A 19263-nucleotide genomic window follows, 5' to 3' on the forward strand; every position below is an offset into this window, starting at 1 on the left:
GATCCTATACATCTATGGGAAATCCAAACATATCAAGCAATCCCAGCTCAGACCTTGGAGCATAATTATGCACAGCAGAGTGCCTGGCACTCTTGAGTCACTCCCGACAAGTCACTCTTCCCACACTGCCTAGCTGAGCTGACTAGCTGCAACATAATCACCAAACAGACCTTCCCCCCCCCCAAGCTGTTCATATTAGCCCCCCACTAAGCTGTTATTGGCTGGTTGCCCACTAGATACAGTTCAGATACCATTTTGTACAGACAATATCCGCTCTTGGATCAGAGCTGGCTCAGCCATTAGGCAGGCTGAGGCCTCTGCTTCAGGCGGCAGGGCAGGCAGGGCACGCCCATGGGCGCCCTGGCTGCCCTGCCACCTCCACCAGCAGCAGAGAAGTGCCACTGCCATTGGCACTGATTTTAGGCAAAACTACATCCATTTTGGGTGCAATCTCTCCCAAAATCAGTTCCAGGGGTGGTGCTGCTCCTTCTCCCACATCAGATGTGGCAGGGCATGTGGTGGCAGCAGCAGGAGCAGGTAGGTGGTGGGAGCAGTGGCAGGGCAAAGCAGCAGTTCCTGTTTCACCTCAAGTGGTGAAATGGGACACGACACCTTGTCTTGGATAGAGTTAATAGGCACACAACACACAGCCATGCATGAGATAGCACTGAAGCAGTAGTGTGTATTTATGTGTATTAGAACTCCACTTTAGGCCAGTGAGGCTATTTTGGCCAAGCCCTGCCCACCTGCCTTAAACCTGATGCCATATATGTCAGGTGCTGGAAAGGTAAAGTCATGGCTGGACCAAAATGGGGTTTGAAGGCACCATTGACCAGCTGCTTGGGGTTGCCTACAGAGCCCTCTGCATAGTGCCTGACATTGCTCTTCTCAGGCCCTGGTGGTCAACTGATTGTTAGGGCTCCCATACTGTTGTGCACAGATCTCTGCTGGCAGAGGTGATCAGATGACCATCCATGCCTGCAGGGAGCCATAGGCAGCATGTTGACACTTTGATCGTCAGCTGACAGTAGCAGCTTCAAAGCACCACACATGTCATACAGTATAATTTCAAATGGTACAGGTAACATTGGGACACCTGATGCCCCCCACACCTGTCAAATTTGGGCTATGGTGGTTGGGGGAGATAAGGCCAGATCCTTCACTTCAGAAAGACCCTATATTTCTGAAATCTATTGATTATTGTGTCAATATTCCGCCTTTCCTGTAAGGAGCTCAAGGTGCCACCTATGGCTGCACAACTCCCTGTATTGTCTTCACAACAACCCTGCGAGGTGGGTTAGGTTGAGAGAAGGTGACTGGCCCAAGTTCACCTAAGTGAGCTTCATAGCTGTGTGTGGATTTGAACCCAGTCTCCCAGATCCTTGGCCAGCATTTTGCCCACTATACCACACTGGCTCCGAATTAGGGCAGTACCCTTTTTAGGCCAGCCAAAGCAGCGTGCAGAGACTTTTGAGTTCTCCAGAACTAGATGGCAAACAAAGCAACATTTCTTTCCACAGTGTTATATATGGGTCTTATGGAGGGCTGCTGCACACATTATACAGTGGGAAGCACTTGCCACTATGGGGTGCATCTTTTTACACCCATATTCTATATATATAAAAAATTCACCTCCCAGTTCTGTAACGTGAGTCCCAGGTAGTGCTTCTGAAGAACTGTATGAAATAGGGAACCCAAAAGATCATGTTTCAGAAGAAAATGACAAATCAAGAAGTCAGTGGAACTTGTGGGTATTTGCTCAACAGTTCTTCATTCAGATTTGAAACTCTTAAAGTTGTTAACGGAAATAATGTATATTAAAAATAAAAAAATCCATCTCCTTAGCAGTGGAATGTACACAATTTACACCAAATTTTGAAAGGCTTCTGAGTTCTGACGATTATATTTAATATTTAATAGGAAGCACCTATTGTGGCTATATTTTAAGAGCAAACCTTGCAGGGGTGAAATCAGCATGCACCTTGCATCACCAACATTTGACATCTGACTGAAGGTGTCAGCAGGCATACAGAAAGAGTGAATCCAGCAAGCATTGTGTACCTGGATTTTCAAAACACTTCTGACAACAAATCTCATGTGAATCCTTTAAAGAAACTCAGAGTGAGGCATGGGGGTGGATGGGAAATGATTGGTATTCTTACAGTACCTGGACGAAAGATCTATGAGTAAGCAGGAAGGGGAATGCCAGGTACATCACCACTATGAGAGAGAGAGAGAGAGAGAGAGAGAGAGAGAGAGAGAGAGAGAGAGAGAGAATATTGGTGGAATTCTCCAGATATTAGGACAGAAGACACAACAAACAGAGTCATTCAACTGGAGAAGTTGAAACAGGGTGGTGTTGTGGATGGGAAGCAGGCAAGTCTCCAGTCCCAATGTACTGTGAGTAAAGGATTGCTCTGCTGGTGCCTGTAATAGGTGGGAATTTGTATCCTCCTTTGTTTTTATGTGTTCCAATTTATTCTTATTCATTCAATTTATTTTGGAAAATACAGTATATAAGCAAGCTAGAGAAACATGATGTACTGTACCTGAATCTCCAAGCTTAGTAAACAATAGCCCTCCTGGCTGATGCATTGCATCACTTGGATTTTGTTTGCAAAAGTTGTGAAAAGGTGTTATTAGTAATGCTAGTAGTTTTTATACACTGTCATCAGGCTCTCATATGGAGCGATATGGACACCAAGAGAATTATGTGTGAATCTGAGCCAGGAGTTGGTTCATAGGATTTAGATCCTTTTTTTTGACTGGCAGTAATTCTCCAGGCAGGGTCTCAGGCAAGGTGGGGCTTGGAGATACTTTGGATTGAACTGGGGACCTTTTGTATGTAAGGCATGTACTCTGTCACTGACTTATGGCCCCTCCGTGCTTCCTATACTGGGTATGTAAGGCTTGTTTAGCAACCATGTTACTTGTTCTTGAAAGCAGCCTGCTATCTTTGTAGCTATCTCTTAAATGTAACCAAAACCTTATCTTTCTGTTGCTGCTGCAGTCTCTGGAACAGCTCAGCCCATAGCATAACATGACAGGTCAAAATGCAGCAAATTTCCTGTTTAAACTGAATAATGACATTCATAGTTTGGCTTAACAGCCTTTGACTTATTTATCAGTTAACACTCCCATTTTTCCCCCTTCCTCTAAAAAAACAAAATTCCATTTGATCCCCTTACCAAGTTTCTGCATAGAGGCAATATTTCACCAACTTATAGCTGCTCCCTGGATTTTTAACCGGCGTACAGCTTCCGGGTCATGTGGCCAGCATGACAAAGCCACTTCTGGCAAACCAGAGCAGTGCACGGAAACGCCGTTTACCTTCCCACTGGAGTGGTACCTATTTATCTACTTTCCCTTCGATGTGCTTTCGAACTGCTAGGTTGGCAGTAGCAGGGACCGAGCAACGGGAGCTCACCCCGTCACGGGGATTCGAATCGCCGACCTTCTGATCAGCAAGTCCTAGGCTCTGTGGTTTAACCCACAGCGCCACCTGCGTCCCTAACCATAGAATATACACAGGTCCAAAATGTGTTGGTGTGAGTTTGCTAGCTTTCATGATGAAAGGTCCCCTCCAAGTCTCCAAGCTCTTGCCTGCAGCATTTGATCAAAGCATCCCTTCTTTTGCCTGCATAGCAGCTTTCACCAAACTTGTGCCCTTCATGAAAGTTGTTGGACTACAACTCACATCTGCCCCAGCCAGCAACATTTGGAGACCACCAAGACTGCAGTGTAGCTTTCTACAAATACAACACAAAACAATCCCATCACCCTCTGTAATTTATTTAGCCTATCTTACAGGGAGCTTTGAAGTCCCATTTGTTTGGGCAGGGGATGGCAACTGCCCCTCCCCCAATGTTTCTCTCAAAACTGATCTACCATTTTTATATTTCTTCCTGATACAGACACATTCCACTAGACTGAAATGCCAGATTCTTCCTTCTTTTAGAAGACGACCACAATTACTGTGCTCAGTGGCATATAAAGAGCAAACAGCAAAATAATTGTTTCCCAAATGTTACTCCATTCGTCTAACCATAAAAGCCTGGCTTTTTTTCTGGGGTGGGTGGGGCAGGGGGAAAAGAATTCCAGTGCACAGAAAACCTGGTTGAAAGGGCAGACAGATTTTAAAGCAAGCATTCGTGTTTATAGAGCTGCTTTCCTCAACAGCTAGCAACTTGGCAAAGTTCCCTTAACAGCCATATTTACTCCAAACTAAATGTGCACATAATTTTGTCCAAAACATGCATCCCAAGAAGGTGAGGGAAATAAAAAAACAACTGGTTTTGAGGAAGAAGTCTGATCCTTTAGTCCCATTGGGATCAGTCAGGTTAGGCACACTTAATGCGCTGGATCAGGCCTTCATCGGCTTTAGGTCTGCTGTCAAGAAACCCAGTCCTGTGTTCCAGTTAAGAATGCCTCTGCCGCCCAACTGCTTCACCCATAAGAAGTCATTCAGTCTCCTGAACTCCAGCCAGTTCAGTTTCCATCTTCATTGTTTTCACTTTGTCCATTTGTGCTAGCATTTGGCTTGTTCTTTGTTCACCCTCCACATTACCCCATTAAAAGCCTTGTTTGCTTTCCCATTCTGTGTTTTGAGATACCTGTACTTTTGTCTTGGGATGGGAGGACTTTGGCAAGGGAGGGGGGAGAAATGAGCATCCGTGCTTTATGTGTGAGGGGGCCAGCCTTGGAATGGGCGTGGTGGTGGGGAGATATCAATAGGGATCATGTATGCTTAGTTATACAAAGACCTTGGGGCAACAATTTAACATCACAACAACCCTGTGGAGTAGACCTACCCAGAGAATGACCTTGCCCTAAACCATTAGCCTAATTAAGATGGGATTTGGATTTAGCTTTGCCATTTCCATTCCCATGCTCCCAACTGCTTTTCTTCACTGGCTTTTTTGCAGTGCTGCTGCTGTGTGTGTGGAAAACTGAATAAATGTATGTTGGGGTTTGGGGCGCGCGCTCTTCACTGGCATTAATCTTCTGCTTTGAATTAGCACTCATGCTTTTGAAGTGCAGCCTTTTGATCTTCTACATGCTTACTCAGAAGTAAGTTTCACTGAGCCCTGTTTAGGGAAGTTTTTAATATTTGATGTTTTAATCTGTTGGGAATAACCCAGAGTGGCTGGGGAAACCCAGCCGGATGAGTGGGGTATAAATGATATATTATTATTAGGAGTTCAGTGGGGCTTTTCATGAGTGTGCATAGGATTGTGACCAGGCTTGCAGAACCTTACCAGGACTCTGCTGTGAGTAAGCTTGTGGCTGTCTTTGCCAGCTCAGATTCCCCTTGGTGGGAGAGGATACACAGCCTCAATCTGTGCATGTTTACTTTGTAGAATGGCCTACTTGAATTCAACAGGACTTGCTCCCTGGAAAAAAAGTGCAGAGGATTGCAGACCTAGACCTAAGCATGCTGTTTTTTTGTGTGTGTGTGTTTTTTTTTGCAAGCCCCGCTGAAATGAATGACATTTACTTTTTAAAAGTAAACATGTTTGAAGACAGGATATTAGTTTCTGAGTCTGCCATGAGAGAGTTTTAACCACCAAAGCCTCATCTCCTCCTTGAAGACACTGTGCTGCCTTCAGGAGAACTTGTCCAGCCGTTTTCTTTTTTTAAACAGCCGGGTCTGGACCTTTCCTCTTTTTAGCCGCTCTGACTTTGCTATCTGCACCCCTGGGCAGCAATTATCCCCCACTCCCAGCTTCTGCCTACCTCCATTGCACTGTGGGATGCTCATTATTCAGAGAATGACAATGCTCCTTTGATCATTGACTAGCATTCTGAACCATGTGACCCTGGAGGGGGCGGGTCTTTCTCTACTAACACAGCCAGGAGAATAAGAGAGTTTTCAGCTGCTTGGGTGAGTCTCCTCAAAACTGCCTTTGTTCTTTGAAATAATTCAAACTTTTTTCTCCTACCCCTTTGCACTGCAACTGCAGATAGGTTGCTTTCTCTCTCTCCTCCCCACTTCCTGCCTCAGGTTGCGTTGCCATTCTGGCTTTGTGCAGGGTGGGGGGGGGGGTGCAGGAAGGGTGGGCTGGAGGAAGGAAAGAAATCCTTGTGTTTTGTGGGCTGTTTTATGACAAGGCAATTGGATTTGCGAGGAAGGAAGGATTCAAGCTTCTTTGCCATTCAGGTTTAGCGGTGCCTGGTGTGATGTGGTGTGGTGTGGCTTTTTGGGGGTGGGTGGGGAGGGAAGGGAAGGACAAGGGTGCAGAAAGCGTGTGAGCCTCATGTCTAGGACCCTGAAACTAGCGAGAACCAGGGACTAGGGGAATTCAGTTTCCATGTCTTGACCAGATTTCTTCGCTGCAGAAAGAAAAGGGCTTTGTGCCTCACAGCTATCTCTTTGTAAATATTTGGCCAATGGAGCAGAGTGTGCTAATTTCTGCCTCTGAGGCTTCCCCACCCCACCCCCAGTTTTTCCTCTCTCCACATAGTGTACGTTGCACTCTAAAGAGAAGGGACAAAACTTCACTGTAATCCACCCCCCCTCCCAAACCCATCCTCCCCCTTACTACTTATTATCTAGCCATCTGGCTTGAGAAAGCACAGTGTGAGTGCCTGGGTTTTCCTGTCTTTGCAGAACATAAGCCCCAGAGGTAGGTGTGCTGGACTTGTACATGCCTTGGTTTTTAAACTCTGCTAACTGTTCCTCTGGGAACTTCTTCCTCTCTTTGCCCCCTCTGGGTTTTGCTATGTTCATCAGTACTGCTGGGGCTCCGCCAATTTATGGGGGGGGGGTTGTAGGAAACAGAAAATGGGGCTGTATATCCCCCCCTATTTTTAATGTGTGTTGGAGGAGGGACGGAGGCAGAGAGGTTTCCAAATAAACTGTTCTGAAAAGGAATAAACTGTTCTGACAAGGAATTTTAGAGTACGGGAGTTACGGGGGCAGGATTGCTGTGGGGCAAAGTATTCTGTGTATTGGGATGTTTCTTTATAGTAAGGGTCTATCTGGTGCCCATTCTTGGTTGAAGGAGGGGCGTCGGAAGTTATTTATTTAATAACATGCAGTGCGGCTTCATTTGGGAATGGATCAAATGGCAACCACCCAACCTTTGTAAAACTCATTTCCCTTTGGGCAAACTTTGCAATGAAATACGATGTATGTGTTGGCCTTTGTGTTGAGGCCTACTGTGTGCCATGGGGCCAGCAGGGTAAGGTGGGTGTGGGGATGTTGAGGCCTGTTTTATTCTTGGAGGGGGGGCAAGGCTGTTTTGCAGCTATCGTACACTTTTCTTTCCATCCCAAAATGTGCTTCTTTAACCTTTAAGTCTTTGCAGTTTTGCCAAGATAACCACATGGAGTGCACAGGGGTGGGGGTGGGAGGGAGTTGCAGTTGCTCCTTTCTTTTTCTTTTTTGCAAGCTGAGAATGAGAAGGGAATGTAGGAAGGGAAGGGAATAGACCTGAAATGCAAACTTGTCCATTCACAGTTGTGGAGTGGAGTGAAGGGAGCAGTATGGGCCCTGTGGTTTCTGAAGGGGGGCACTAATCCACGCAGTGCCAAGGTGCATGGCTTGTTTGCATTCCCTGGTAGGTGCCCTCTGCAGTCACTTCCAGAAGAGGGTTTGCATATGCCGGCACACCTTCCGCAAATCAAATCTAAAAACAACTTTCCCTTAAACTCAAAACTTCTCTTGTGTATGAAACTGACATCCTTGCTTTTATTTTCCCAGTGGGAAAGGAAAAATGCTTCCCCTATCTTCTCATGCTAACAAAGCTGAGACTGGGATGAACATGACCTGATCTAGTGCAGGACCCACTGGGACCTCCTGTGTCCTCCATGAAGGAATTACAACTTTCTTTTCCGTTCCTCCTATCCCTATAACAAGCCGGGACAAGAGGCTGAGTATGTGCAGCTGGGATTCTAATTGTGCCATTGTTCCTAGCTGATGGGGAGACAGATTGCAGTTACTGAGTCTTGCATGCCAAATCTTTTCTTCCTAGCAGGAATGGGTAGGTTGTGGTTTTTGGGGTGGTTTTTTTTTTACTACGGAAGGCAACTCTCCCTCTTCATTCAAATCCCTTCTCAAACTTCATATTGTGAAAACGTTGGCTCGATATCTCAGTCCCTTTCTTCGAGCAAAATGATGTTTAAGCATGTGTAATATCATTTGCTTGTGTCGATTCAATGTAGCATCTCATATCCTCCCACCCTCCTCAGTTACCCTATCGTATCTCCCTCTATTGTTCCATTCCCTCCCAGCTGTTTCATACTTCACAATCTAGACTGGAAGCTCCTTGAGGCAGAGACCTGTCCTTTTTCTTTATTTGCTATATTTCTCTGTAAGGTGCCATGTTCACTGACGGTTCTGTGCAGATGATAAAAGCCGGATGAGCTGCAGGATATTTTAGGCATCCTTAATTTGCATAAATGTAGTGGCTGCCGGAGCATTATCTTGTTGTATTTCTCTAGTGCATTTCGTTTTGTTTCGGAGGAGACACAAGAGTGGTGTTGGCCTTTTAATCCCCTTCCTTTAGTCCACTCTACAATCATACCCTTGTTGTTTTGTAGCAAAGTTACTGGACTTGAACTGAGGGGAGATTGTTGTTGTATTGTGTGCGTATATCATAATGTAAGTTGCCGTACTGTGTGCTGTGTCCCCAAAAGCAGCCTAAAGGTAAAGGTACCCCTGCCCATACGGGCCAGTCTTGACAGACTCTAGGGTTGTGCGCTCATCTCACTCTAGAGGCCGGGAGCCGGCGCCATCCGCAGACACTTCCGGGTCACGTGGCCAGTGTGACATCGCTGCTCTGGCGAGCCAGCACCAGTGCAGCACACGGAACGCCGTTTACCTTCCCGCTATAAAGCGGTACCTATTTATCTACTTGCACTTTTAAGGGTGCTTTCGAACTGCTAGGTGGGCAGGAGCTGGGACCGAAAGACGGGAGCTCACCCCGCCGCCGGGATTCGAACCGCCGACCATACGATCGGCAAGTCCTAGGCACTGTGGTTTTACCCACAGCGCCACCCGCATTGTTGTATTGTGTGTGTATATCATAATGTAAGTTGCCTTACTGTGTGCTGTGCCCCCAAAAGCAGCCTATACAGTTTATAAATAACATGTATTATGGCTTAAGAAGCTAGATCTGAAGCCTGCAGGCGATGGGAAATAAATTAGCCTTTCGAAAAAGGAAGAAGCTTGTTTGAACTATGTTTGTAGGAGTGCCTTGTAAGAGGAAGCTCATTAAACCTTTTGTGTATTGATCATCCCTGTTTCAATTAGAGCCAGTGAAAGCTTCTGGGTCCTCTCTTTCTCTCTCCATGTGGGGAATAAGCGTTGGCCTGCCTCTTGGTTGAAGGAGCCTTTGAAACAAGTCAGAGAGAAAAGAACTAAGCCAGCTCATAGTTTGAAAAAGCTCCAGAGAGATTGTGCACACATTGCCCCATGCCAAGAGATGTTTGTGCCGTTTACTAACAGGCTAGCCTCCAAGCTGTGGCTGAAGGGCATTCCACTAGCAGGAAGGTAAAGTAAGGATGTAAACTGCCTTCTTCCTATAGCAAAATAGCAGCGGCAGATACTCCAGGCTACAAAATGCTTACTCCATGATAAAGGGAATAAGAAAGGAAGGCGCGGAGAGGAAGAAAAATCTCCCACACCAGCATGTATGAAACTTGGGGGAGTGTCTTTAGTCCTTTGTGTACAGGAGAGGATTTGCCAGCAAATAACATGTCCTTCAGCATTTGAGAGTGGTTGGCGTTGCACAGAAGTTAAAGTCTTGAAGCCTGTGCACACTTGGGAGTAAGTCCACACACATGCAGTGAGGGTTGTTTCTGAGTAAACATCCTGTATGAGTGTGCAACTTGGTTTCTAAGATTAACCTAAGCTTTGCATCTGTAATGGGAGAATTCATTACAGGTATTTAATGAGCTTCCACGGAAAGGGGCCTTTGTGCACAAACAAGTGGGGAAATTCATTTCAAATGATTTAATTGCGTCCAACCATTCTGAAGTGCTATTGATGTTTGAGAATTACTTTATTCTAAATGATAACAACTGGGCTGGAAGGTGGGAATTTAGTTTGGAACACTTCAGTTCAAATCCTACCTTGCCAAATTAGGCAGATAAGCTGCCTACATTGGAGAGAGCAATATTTTTTCCCCAAGTGGGCAACAAAGCAAATATGCCAAATAAATGAACACACACAACTAGCGTCTTGAGAAGGTTGAATATTTCTGGCAGATCTGGTGACTGATCAGTGGTGAGGCCTGGGTAGAGCTGGCCTCTGATAAACTTCTTTCCAGCTGTACAGCTCCATAGGTTCACAGCGGGTTGACCTGCTAGGTAGACCTGGCATCCGGACAATGCAACTGAAACCCTCATCCCCACCCCGACTCCCTTCACCTCCTGTAGCCCGTAACTAATTGCACTGCTGCTACAATTAACTTCACAGCACCTCACCCCACTGCATTTCCCTAAAGAAATAAAATAAAACCAGGTTAACAACATTGGACTACACTCCAGAGTTGTCATACTCATGTTGCTTAAGGAAGGGTGTGGGTAGTGTATTACAACACTGGGCTTCTTTGTAGGGTTGGCATAACTCACACCTTCTCAGCCACAGTCTTGCTCCCTGCAATATAATAATAGTGGACTTTAGTGGCATTTACAAAGTACTTTTTAAGATGTTTAGAAACTCAGAAAATTCTTCCCCCCCCCCCCCATGCAATGACTTGAATGAGGAATGTGAGTTGACACACTTCCCTAGTCACAACCACACTAAAATCTGATCCCCCCCCCATGGGACAGTGATCACTTCCCCACCAGAGAAGATAAGCAGAAAAGGCTTAAAAACAAACCAAGAACTTAGATAACAATGAGTGTTTCACTCTAGCTTTCTAGGATTTCATTGCTAGGAATTCATTGCCTAAAACAGTGTTTCCCAACCTTTTTTGGGCAAAGGCACACTTGTTTCATGAAAAAAATCTCGAGGCACACCACCATTAGAAAATGTTTAAAAAATTAACTCTGTGCCTATATTGACTATATATAAAGTATATATAAAGTATATATATATATATATATATATATATATATATATATATATATATATATATAAAGTATATATAAAGACTATATATAAAGTATATATAAAGACTACGGATTTGTGTCACTGCCCATTTCCATGAAAGATTTATTCATGCATTTTGCACAATGCCACAATCCCACATGCAACTTTTAAAAAGGATGGGAAACACTGGGCTATGCAGCTGAGGGTGCACCGCTTATTGCCAGCAGTGCAAAATAGCTCTGCTTTGCTAATACCTGTTTAGCTGAGTAGGAAGGAGTTACAGTCCAGCAGCGTAGTCCTGTGTTATCCTAGTGCATTGGCCTTTTCAGGAAATTGGAGTCAGCGGGCACAGTTGTGAAAGCAGGGGACAGATTGGAGGTTTCAGCCTTGGGTATCTGGATGCCTGGCCTACCCAAAGATGGAAAGCAAGGGCAGAGGAGCAGACCTGGTTGCTGTCTGACTGTATGCTTAGAGCAGGGCTGGAGAAGGGGCGTGGGGCGGGGCTGACGTTGTCGGTCATCTGGAGGCCTGCCCCGGAGAGACGGAGGCACGCACTCCCCTGGACCACCTTGATGCGCATGTCGTAACCTGGGTCACCTCAGTCGTGCGAATGCGCGCCCAGCCAGGCCTCCCCCGCCGCACTTCCCATTGCTGGGATTTGCCCGACTTTCAGTCTCAAGGGAGGGAGGGAGGCTGCTCAAGACGCGAGTCGGAGGGGCGGCCTTCTGGCGGCTACGAGGGAGGATTTCGCCCCGCCGCCTCCACGACCAGGCCTTCGCTTCACCCAGGCGCCCCATCCTTCCACCTTTTGCACGCGCCTCCTTCCCGCACGCTTATGCACCCGTTCTTACGTGCAAAAGGCGGCGGCAACTGCAGCTCCTCCTCCTCTAGAGACGAGGCGGGCGCTTGCTGCTGCTGCTGCCGCTCGCTGGAAGCTCGCGATGGCTCTCCGTTAGCGAAGGCTTAATGGTTCCTCCCCTCCTCCTCCCCCCCGCTTCCAGGACGAATGGTACAGCCGGAGAAAGAGCGACACTCAAACTCCCGTGAGGAGGAAGAGCCTCCGACTCCCCTTAACACCTTCCGCGCCAGCTGCGGCTCTCCCTCTCTTACAACAGCCCTTCACATTTCAAGCGGTATCTCCTACCACTTTAAAGAGCGGCGACTTACCCCCCCCCCAAGGAATCCTGGGAACTGTATTTTGTTAAGGGTGCTGAGAACCGTTAGACTCCCACGGCACACCAGGCAACATCTCGCGGCACACTAGTGTGCCACGGAACACCGGTTGGGAAACACTGGCCTAAAAACACTGAAAGGTGGAAGCAAGCTAGTTTTGCACAGAACAAATGAGAAGAACAGTACCTGTACATTTTGCATTCAGGAGATTATGGTCTGGGGGGAAATCCCAATGAGCACGCCTGCCTGCCTGCCTTAAAGGCGTACTGAGATGATTATTGAGATTATATATGTGAAATGCAGGAATTAAAATGGGAATAATAATATGAATCAAGGTTCCTCACTTTTCACAGTGGCTGTCATGCCTCAGCATGACAGGCAGGTGTTTTTCTCTATACTATATTTGCACTAATCTATGCCATTGTGCTGTTTTCATTGGCTGTTTCCCAAAGTTCTAAAGACAGGGGTGGGGAAAAGAGGAGGAGGCAGGAGGGAGAAAGTTAGGGACTGCAGTAAATGACTTGTGGGAGTTAAGGTCTTGGTAGGGGAGAAAAGGGGTGTGTGACAGTTCTGGTCCTCTGGTGACAGGGGAGAAAAGAGAGGAAGAATTGGGGAAGGAGCAGGTGGAATTGGGTGGGGATAAAGGTGACACTTAAAGGAATGACAGAAAATATGGGAAATAGGAAGGCGTGAGAGGGAGACAGTTTTAGGGCTCTGGTGATGGAGAAAGAAAGTTGGAAGAAGAAGAAGAAGAAGAAGAAGAAGAAGAAGAAGAAGAAGAAGAAGAAGAAGGAGGAGGAGGAGGAGGAGGAGGAGGAGGAGGAGGAGGAGGAGGAGGGTTTGGTTTTGATATCCCGCTTTATCACTACCCTAAGGAGTCTCAAAGCGGCTAACATTCTCCTTTCCCTTCCTCCCTCACAACAAACACTCTGTGAGGTGAGTGGGGCTGAGATACTTCAGAGAAGTGTGACTAGCCCAAGGTCACCCAGCAGCTGCATGTGGAGGAGCGGGGAATCGAACCCGGTTCACCAGATTACGAGTCTACCGCTCTTAACCACTACACCACACTAGCTCTCAAGACTTGAGACTTGGAGAAGACTTGGAGAGAAGGAAGACTTGAAGAGGGGGGAAATGGGTGTGTGGCATTAAGGTAGGCAATGAAAGAGAATATGTCAGTGTCCCTTGCTCCGTGCTGCACTCAACTTCTTCCCTCTTCCAGTCCTCAGCTCCCTCATATGAGACATATAAAGGATGTGGTCCCCTCAAATATTCCATTGTGCCTTCACATAATAATGTGTTTCTCTCCTGGTGCCATGTGCTGTCTTCAACACGAAGTTCCAGATTCAGTATAGTAATTTAGAACAGATATTTCATTAACAAGGAAGAACCCATATAAGTACAGCATCCATCTCCAACTGAACAAGCTGGATTGCTCTTTCTAAAGAAGATCCCAGCGTGAGCCTGCTGAGTTGGAATTCATTTGCAGGTTTGACATTTTCCAACTTGGGTTCAACAGAGACGTAAGGCTCCATTCCCTATACACACTTAGTTGGGATTAAGTCACCTTTGAACTCAGCAGGGCGGGTTTCTGAGGAGAAATCTATAAAACTGCAGTGTGCACATGACTATTTACAACAGAAAGTAACTGTCTCTCTTAGGGGTTTGTGTATTCTCTTCATCTTGCTCTGCTGATTCACTGCCAGTTGAAAGTAGGTCATACCCACTCCACATCGTGGCCACCACACTTGTTAGACCTTCTGACTAAGCTCTGGTGTGTGTGTGTGTGTGTGTGTGTGTGTGTGTGTGTTATGTATCTGTTTGTTAATCCACAAATAACATGACATATGTTGGACAGAGCAAGCTCTGGGCCATGGGAGCTTCTGCCTCAACAAATGGGTTGCCCTCCTGTTGCTTTGTCTATGCCGAAAATATTATTTTTAAAGTTGCAAAAAAAAACCCCACCCCAGTTATCTTTGTTTGTTAAACCCTTCTTGTTGAGTTTTACTATTACTTCAGAGTAGGGGAGGCTTGGCTAGGTAATATTGAGAGAGTGCAACAGAAAAATGCAACAGAAATTGAGTCTTTTGCTATACTGTATTCCTTTGGAAACTAGCTGGTCTGCCTGTTCCTAGAGGTCAGTCAGCCACAGTTGCTCAGAATTCTCCCTTTGTTTCCCCTAAGTGAACAATCACCATATGAACAGTCCTTTTCCCACTCCCTTCCCCAGGGGCCTTCAGTTGGAGATGCTGAAGAGATGGATAGTCAGTATGGCGCTTCCCCAGATGTGCAGGGGCGGAGGGAAGAGTGAAAAGGGGGGAAAATGTGAAAGGGGTGATGAAGCAGCCTGGCCTATTCAATTAGGTGTGACATAATGGATCCAGTAAATTTAGAACACATTATAAGGGGAGATCTGAAACTACGGCTAGAGGAAGCAATGGTTTGTTTGTTTGTTTGTTTGTTTGTATATGCATGCATGCATGCAGATTATCTTTAAAGGGTACCAAAGGTGGGAACTGAAAGAGAGCAGAAGTTTACAAAGTGTTTTGAGAGAAGGGCAAGAATGAATGAGTTAAAGTTACAACAGGTTGAATGCAATGTTTCCAGACTGTAAAGGTTGTCCTGAGAAACTCTGGAATCTCTTGGTCTGGGCACCTTAGGAAGGAAGTGTGTGTGTGTGTGTGTGTGTGTGTGTGTGAATTAGGAAATGGAATACACTATCAATTCCATAGATTGTTAGAGTATATTAGTGCTGTAGCAAACCTTCAGATGACCTTTATTTTGCCCATTCAAAATAGAGGCAAAGCAACGTTGCTACCAGAAAAGGAGGGAGAACTTAGCTATAAATAAATAAAATAATCAAATCAAATAAATTTCAAGGGAAGAGGCAGATGGGTTTGTGCTTATCCTTGGAATTAACAAGGTGGCTGAGGGCTCTGCTTGCTTAGTTCAAACAATATTATAAAAAGCCCCATGTTTCTTTGCAGACAAGATGTCAGCCTAGCAGGGCTTCCTGGAGTGACCATGTGACATTGCGAGGCTGGAGAACAGGGCTTTTTTAGGGTGCTTGCTTGAGCTAAATGATAAATTAATTTCCCACCCACCAAGTTTTCCACTTCTGCAAAGGAGGGAGGAGGGAAACAAGCCCAGCAGAGTTTGTGGCACATTGTTGGAATATATGGAGGCCTGGATACTGAGTGGGATTTATGGCTTGTCAAGGTGCCCTGATGAAGCCACTTCCGGGTCTGGTTCTCTGATTCAAAGGCAAGAGAATGTGTGACTGGCAGCAGTGCTGGTTTGGGTGTGAAGCCTTCCCCTATCTGGAAAAGGTGGCTTGTTAGCAAATCCAGTCACCTACTATTTGGAATGGGGTGGGGAATTTTGGGGAGAAATCAGACTGCAACAGTGAGGAGAGAGATTGCTGTCCTGGTGTGCTCTGCCCTTCCTTTTACTACTGACTGCTATGGAAGGCATGGGATGGCAGACTGCAGCCTTCATGGACCTGTGAGAGGAATATTTTCCTCTTGGTTTGCATGCTTTTGACTTCAGCCCATTTTGAGATGTGTAAAGTGATGGGAGAGGAAAACTGAAGCCACCAGTTTCTCCAGTCTTGGGGACAGATGGACGCATTTCACAACTTGCGTATGAGGGACCCAAATGAGCTAGTGCTCTGAGGTCAGCCCAGCGTCATACAGGCTCAGGCCTTCCGGCCCTGTTGTCAGGAGCTGACTATGCGACAAGGGGGAGTGTGTGTTGAGTTTCCCAGGGAAGTGCTTCCAAAGGAAGCGGGTGGGAGAAATATTCTACACAAGAGCACACATTCAGCATCTGGTGCCACCCCATGGAGATAAACAGGAAACCTTTAACAACTCATTTGTCACTGCAAATGAAAACAGCCAGTCAGCTGCCAAAAGGAGAGGCTGGAGCCACAAAGCTCAGGAGGTCAGCAGGTTGGAGATCTGTGATTCCATATCTCATGAAATGGGACAGGAGCTGCGTAGGGCACAGATAAGAATCTAGAATCATTCTAGGTCGAAAGCAGCATGCTGGGGATGAGCACGAACAATTCCAGATTGAGCAAAACTACATTTTTATGCTGCAGGTGGGTTAGTGTGCGTGCAGCCAAATTCCCTTGCCTTATTCCAGAATAGAGCCATTATGTTAGTAGGCTTACCCTTGAGTCAGTGAACTGAGGGGTGCAGTTTTAGACTGCTACCCTCAATCTGCTTATCACAAAGAAGTCTTTAATCAGCCCCGCATATTATAGTGGGCTAGAATGAGCCAAGGATTGAAGCATTAGTGATGGAAAACCACCAGAAGAATGCAGTATGGCAGCCTCTGAAAATAAGCTGTTTTTGACAAAGTAGAACAGATTATTATTGTGCTCAGAAGAACAAATGCATATTATTCTATTGGGTGGTTTTATTTTCTTGTGAGTCTAATTTTACAGCAACAACGCAGAGAGAGAGAGAGTCGTTGTTCTTTGCACTTGGGGTTGTACGGAGGCACAATTGCCTAAGAGTTGGTTGTTGTGTTTATCATTTTATTTTTATTTTAGGTATTTATACTCCATTCTTCCATAAAATTCTCTGAGTGGCTTACAAATGGGGCTGGGTGATATTGGGTTTTCAACATCGCGGTGTATCATCAGCCAAACATTGTGGTTTGGCGATATACCACAATGTTGAGAAAAGCTGCATTGGCCTCAGCCAGCAAGATGCTGGGGGAGCTGAGGCACTTTCACCCCAGCGCCTCATGGGGCTCCAGCTCCCAGCTAGTTTGCTTTTCCCTCAACGCATTGGGCGCTGGAGGCAGAGAGGCTCAGGAGCTGTGATGGTTTCACCAGTGAATACCACTGAGCGAAGCTGTCAATGTGGTCTGCTCCCACATATCGGTCCTGGACGATATATCTATATATTACACAGGCCCTACTTATGAAACACGAAACCTAGAGAGAGAAATATTGCACCATATCCAGTTTTAAAATCTGGATGTTTCTTCCATGAGGCAGCTGGTAACTAGAAGTATCTGCACTAATGCTTTCCAAGAGGTAGGTAACTAAAAGCTCCATTCTCCACAGAGTTAGGTGCTGCGTGTGTTCTTCAGAGTAAATATTCTTAAATGTTGCTATACCCTGTGTTAACTAGGTAAAGCTTGAGTGTTCTCCCACACTAAGGACTGATTGAGCAACATTTTAAGCTGTCAAAGCTTGGATGCTCGTTTTTAGCAAAACAACAATCCTGGATATTTTTACTTACATTTTTTTCTTTCAACTAGAGATTACAACAATTAGAACAATGAAATCAGAGCCTGAGTGCCACTTGTTATGAGTGTGGCGTCAATCAGTTATGACAACCTCTTAAAATGTTAGTAAAATTTCAAGGACTGTTTCTCCCTCTCTCCTCTCCTCCTCTGCAGATTTTCCAAAATACCAAGGTATTTTGAGTACAACGCTTTTAGGCTTCCTCCACGTACTATAGCAGACCCTATTCCATTGGCAACTGCTCTTGAGATCCTTCTAGAAAGCAGTTCACTGTTCACTCTGCTGATCACTTTGTTTGAAACATTGCCAATTTCTTTTCTGCTTGTCTTTGTGGTGCATGCTTTCTCATGCTGTTTCACAAAACATAAGATGCATCTATAGAAACATTGGCTTGTCAATGTTGTTTCTTTCCCCCTGGTGCCAATATAGCAGCAGTTGTGTTGCGGAGTGGTTTATGAAGCTATTGATACAGTCCATTTTAGCTGTTGTGCATGAATCAGGCTGGAGGTGTGGATCTGTGGGACATATTCTCCTTCCTTCATAGCAAAGGGTCAGCCAGCTGGCTCTGGCTCATTCCTTAGGAATGTCTTGCTTTTTCTTCATCCCCAAAAGAAAAGGTAGCATTTGACAGCTCTTTCTCCAGCTTCATCCATTTTTCCTGGAGGCACAACAGTGCAATGGGAAATGGTGAAAACAGCATAGCAGACATAGATCTTCAGTGTTGTTTAATTGTTGCGGAATTAGACAGTGTGTGTGTGTGTGTGGTGATGGATTCCTTGCCCCCTATATGTGATGCTTTCATTTCAATAGCAGTACTTAATACTGAGCATATTACACCAATCCTGATCCGACTGCACTGGTTATCAATTAGTTTCCAAGCCCAATTCAGAGTGCTGGTTTTGACTTATAAAGCCTTAAACATCTCAGGACCACAATACCTCAAGGACCGCCTCTCTACATATGAACATGCCAGGACCTTGAGGTCATCTTCTGAGGCCCCTCTTCACATGCCTCCTTCACAACAGGTCTGGAGGGTGGCAACACAAGAACAGGCCTTTTCTGCAGTGGCTTCCCATCTGTAGAATGCTCTCCCCAGGGAGGGTCACCTGGCACCTTCATTATGCACCTTTAGGTGCCAGGCAAAAGCATTCCTATTTAACCAGGCCTTTGGCTGATTGACATCCAATTCCCTTTTAAAATACGTTGGGGAAGGGGGAATTATTGGGTTATTCTTGTTTTTGTTGTTATTATGTATTTTGTGTTTTATATTATCACCTAGTGACCTAGATCGGGGTGAGGAACTTGAAGTCCACATGCATGAGGGCTTTAATTAGGGGAGTGATCTTCATGCAGATGCAGCTCACAGGGAGAGAGGTTTTAACTCTTCACCTCTCACCGCTTCCTAGCTGCTGTGTAGCTTGTGGGCTGCCTGCTGAGGAGGACATGGATTCTACCAGCAGATGCACAATTTGATGGCATTCTAGACATTATTACAACCAATTACCACTAGTGATGATGGAGTATGTGGGCTTTGGCACCAGTTCACCAGAGATATGCTCTGCCTCTTTGTTTCCCCAAGTAAAGCAAGATGGGCTGTTTGATGGCAATGGTCAAGTGTGACCAAGCAAAATCCATCCATTCAGCTGGCTATCTGAACCTGGCTCCAGTTCCCTGGCTTCAACTAAATGTGAACCTGGAAAGAGTTTGCATTCTGCAGAAGTGAGACCAGCTGCTGCTGGGCAAGCCCATGTTTGGCAACAAGTGGAGGATTTTCACCAAGATTAAGGAG

General features: G+C 45.8%; 1 protein-coding gene across 4 annotated transcripts in view; it reads left to right on the plus strand.

The window, feature by feature from the left end:
- SEPTIN9 (septin 9) overlaps positions 1–19263 on the plus strand; it is a 207879-nt gene that overhangs the window by 149096 nt on the left and 39520 nt on the right. The window contains exon 1 of one of the 4 annotated variants that reach the window (XM_081185395.1): positions 5742–5884. The exons of the other annotated variants lie outside the window; for them this stretch is intronic. The gene's annotated coding sequence lies outside the window, so the exon portion shown is untranslated. Of the gene's footprint in view, positions 1–5741; positions 5885–19263 lie in introns of those variants that run through there. 4 annotated transcript variants of the gene reach the window in all.

Source organism: Podarcis bocagei, assembly GCF_964188305.1.
Source record: "Podarcis bocagei genome assembly, chromosome: 2".
Classification (NCBI taxonomy): Eukaryota; Metazoa; Chordata; class Lepidosauria; order Squamata; family Lacertidae; genus Podarcis; species Podarcis bocagei.